Source organism: Cervus elaphus, chromosome X (genome assembly GCF_910594005.1).
Source record: "Cervus elaphus chromosome X, mCerEla1.1, whole genome shotgun sequence".
Taxonomy (NCBI): Eukaryota; Metazoa; Chordata; class Mammalia; order Artiodactyla; family Cervidae; genus Cervus; species Cervus elaphus.
Window position 1 is genome coordinate 96,084,045 of NC_057848.1, and position 4,536 is coordinate 96,088,580.

A 4,536-nucleotide genomic window follows, 5' to 3' on the forward strand; every position below is an offset into this window, starting at 1 on the left:
TTTTTAAAAGCATCTTGGATTTTCCTGATGGTCCAGTGTTTAAAAAACTACCTTGCCATGTAAGGGACAGGGATTTCATCCCTCGTTGGGGAACTAAGATCCTGCATGCCATGGAGTAACTAATCCCACACACTGCAATTACTGAGCTTATGTGCTCTGGAGCCCATGCAACACAACTAGAGAGACTGTAGGCAAAAAAGATCCCATGTGCTGCGACTAAGACCCAACACAGCCAAATAAATAAATGTTTAAAGATAATTTTAAAAATAAATAAAAGCCCCTCAATTAATTTTTTCCCTTGTGCAGGTAGCTTTACAGGCAGACTTTGAAAACACTGCCTCTAATTCCTCTCGGGCTAGGTATGCATATCTTCCCAAAACCCCAAATATGAGTTAATATTTTTAGCTGGAATTTTGGGTAATTTGAGTTTGAAAACCAAATCAATGAGTTAACTGAAAATTCGGCTTCTCTACCAGATTTGATCAGTGCTTTCAAAACCAAATATGCATGTAAGCTTTAATTATGGTTTTAGCTTCCATGAATAGCTATTAAATCTCATACCTGATGGCCTCTCTTATGACTGGATTAGCACAGGAATAACAGATCACCAGCCCAGGTGGGATGCATGAGACAAGGAATAAAAAGCACATTTTAATTTACTTTTCCCAGTTGCCTTTTAAAAGATAGTATAAACAAACTAATCAAAGAGATGCCAACATCAGAGGACTATTTAAGCAGTGTAGAAATTCCCACCATGTGTTTGGAGAAGAACTGAGGAATATATCTTGACAGGAGATTTCTGGGAAAATTAGGCAATGACTATCATTTAAACAACTTCATTCCTGCAGTGTGAATGATGGTAGAGTATGATAATACTCATTAAGGGGACCTTTATTTTTCTAATCCATTGGGTAATGGACAACTATCTATTTGAAATTTGTGGTAAGAAAAAGGTTATATAACCAGGGGGAGGAACTTTAAAAGACCACTGTGAGCAGATAGTTGACAACTGATACATGAGCCTTGGAACGGACTCCAATCAAACTGAAATTCAAACTCAGATTCATATAACTTTAAAACAAATACTGTAACTATATTAATTTTTATCAAACTTAAGCGGGTATAAGAACCACTGTGGGACTTATTCAACATATAAGTTTTTAGGTTCTTGCTCCCCATGATGTCTGATTTTTGTAGGTCTGAATTGAGGCCCATGAGCCAGTATTTTGAAATAGCACTCTGAAAATTTTTGTCAGAAGACTGTGAACAATATTTTGACTAACTCTGGGCCATAGGACTATGCAAAATATTATGAGAAAATGGTTTGTAGATTATCACCAGAGGAGGGGAGGAGCTAAGATGGTGGAGGAATAGGACGGGGAGACCACTTTCTCCCTCACAAATTAATTGAAAGATCATTTGAACACTGAGCAAACTCCACCAAACAACTTCTGATCGCTAGCAGAGGACTTTAGGCACCCAGAAAAGCAGCCCATTGTCTTCGAAAGGAGGTAGGACAAAATATAAAAAATAAAAAGAGAGACAAAAGAGTTAGGGATGGAGATCTGTCCCAGGAAGGGAGTCTTAATAGAGGAAGTTTCCAACCAGGAAACCCTCTAACCAGCGGGTCCAGGGGGAATTTTCAAATCTTGGAGGGCAACTTAACTGGGAGGAAAAAAAAATAATAATAAAACCCACAGATTGCATGCCTAAAAGCAACTCCCAGCAGAAAAGTACCCCAGACGCTCGCATCCACCATCAGCAAGTGGGGGCTGAATGGAGAGGAGCAGGCGCCATTGCTTAGAGTAAGGAGTGAGCCTGAAAGCCCTGAGGGCAATCTGAAGGCTCTAACCGTGAGATAGCAACTTAAACTGTGGGATAGCAAGAGGGAGAGAGAATTAACCTGCGAAAAGCCCTAAACTAATGCACTATCCGCCCATTCCCAGAATGAAGGACTGAGCGAATACTAGGGAAGAGCTAGCCAGCTGCGGACCGGCCCATCCCCCGCCAGAGGCAGGAGGCAGGGGGGAGGGGAAACTCGGCCCATACCAAACTGCAAACAGGCCTCCAGTCTCTAACCAAAGACTTTCTGAGATTCTGGATGGTTAACATCTGCCGGGAGGGTCGCAGCCAGAGATAAGCTCCCCAGAAGAGAAACAAGGTGCACCGGACCAGCCTGCCCAGAAACTGAGGCTAGGACCGCGGAGGGGATAAGGCACACTGCACCCAGTGAGAGTGCGCTCGTCAAGCTCCAGGTTCCCTGAGCTGCTCTGGCTGGGGAAGGCACAAAACTCAGGCCTAACCAAGCCTGTGCCTTTGTGGAGTACCCGAAAACCTGAACCTGAGTGTCTTAGGCCTGGGAAGTGCACGCAAATCAGGGCCCACTCCCTGTAGAGCAACCTGGAGCCTGAGCAGTGTATATGGGGAAAACACACACACCATGAACGGGGGCAAACCCAGTGTGGCCAGAACACTGCAAGTACTCCCCACATACGCCAGTGATATTTGTCTGTAATACCCCTACCTCCCCACAGCACAACTGAACAAGCGAACCTGAACAAGAGACCACCTATGCCCACTTGTGTCAGGGTGGAAATTAGACACTGAACAGACCTGCAAACAGAAGCCAAATAAACAAAGGGAGCTGCCTTAGAAGTGACAGGTGCAACAGATTAAAATCCCTGTAGTTAACATCAATTACACTGGAAGGGGCCTATAGATATTGAGAAGTGTAATCTGGAACAAGGAGCTATCTGAAACTGAACCAAACCTACACTGCCCACAACAGCTCCAGAGAAATTCTTAGATATATTTTTACTATTATTATTTTTTAAATTATTATTTTCTCTTTCTTTTCATTTTTTAAAGTCCTCTATTACTCCTCTCTTACTCCTTAATTTTCATTTTTATAACCCACTATAACCTTGCAAAAAAAATGGACTCTATTTTTAAAGCAAATTTCATATATATTTCTTAAATTTTTTGTTTTTTTTAAATATTGTATTTTTAAGAGTCTAACCTCTACTCTAGATTTTTAATCTTTGTTTTTCAGTATTTGATAACAATTTTTGACATTTAAGAATCCAAACTTCAGTACCCATTTTTACTCAGGAGTGTGATTTCTGGTTTGATTACTCACTCCCCATTTGACTCTCCTTTTTCTCCCCCAGATCACCTCTATTTCCTCCCTCCCCCTTCTCTTCTCAGTCCAATTCTGTGAATCTCTGTAGGTGTTCTGGGCTGCAGAGAACACTTAGGAAACAGAGTACTGCCAAGATCTGTCTCTCTTCTCTTGAATCCCCCTTTCTCCTCCTGCTCACATCTATCTCCTTCCTCCCTCTCCTCTTCTTCATGTAACTCTATGAACCTCTCTGGGTGTCCCTCACTGTGGAGAATCTTTTCACCATTAACCTGGAAGTTTAATTATCAGTGTTGTATGGACAGAGAAATCTTGAGTCTACTGGAAGAATAAGACTGAAATCCAGAGGCAAGAGGTTTAAGCCCCAAACCTGAGAACACCAGAGAACTCCTGACTACAGGGAACATTAATTAATAAGAGATCATCAAAAAGCCTCCATACCTACACTGAAACCAACCACCACCCAAGAACCAATAAGTTCCAGAGCAAGACATGCCATGCAACTTCTCTAGCAATGCAGGAACATAGCCCTGAGCATCAATATACAGGCTGCCCAAAGTCACACCAAACCCATAGGCCCATCTCAAAACTCACTACTGGAAACTCCATTGCACTCCAGAAAGAGAAATCCAGCTCCACCCACCAGAACACCAATGCAAGCTTCCCTAACCAGGGAACCTTGACAGGCCAACTGTCCAACCCCACCCACTGGGAGAAACCTCCACAATAAAAAGGAACCACAGACTACAAGAATACAGAAAGGCCACCACAAACATAGCAATCTAAATAAGATGAAAAGGCTGAGAAATACCCAGCAGGTAAAGGAAAATGAAAAATGCCCACCAAGGCAAACAAAATAGGAGGAGATAGGGAATGTACCTGAAAAAGAATTTAGAATAATGATAATAAAAATGGTCCAAAATCTTGAAAACAAAATGGAGTTACAGATAAATAGCCTGGAGACAAGGATTGAGAAGATGCAAGAAATGTTTAACAAGGACCTAGAAGAAATAAAAAAGAGTCAATTAAAAATGAATACTGCAATAAATGAGATCAAAAACACTCTGGAGGGAGCCAACAGAAGAATAACTGAGGCAGAAGATAGGATAAGTGAGGTAGAAGATAAAATGGTGGAAATAAATGAAGCAGAGAGGAAAAAAGAAAAAAAAAAAGAATCAAAATGAATGAGGACAACCTCAGGGACCTCTGGGACAATGTGAAACACCCCAACATTCGAATCATAGGAGTCGCAGAAGAAGAAGACAAAAAGAAAGGCCATGAGAAAATACTCAAGGAGATAATTGCTGATAATTTCCTTAAAATGGGGAAGGAAACAGTCACATAAGTCCAAGAAACCCAGAGAGTCCCAAACAGGATAAACCCAAGGTGAAATACTC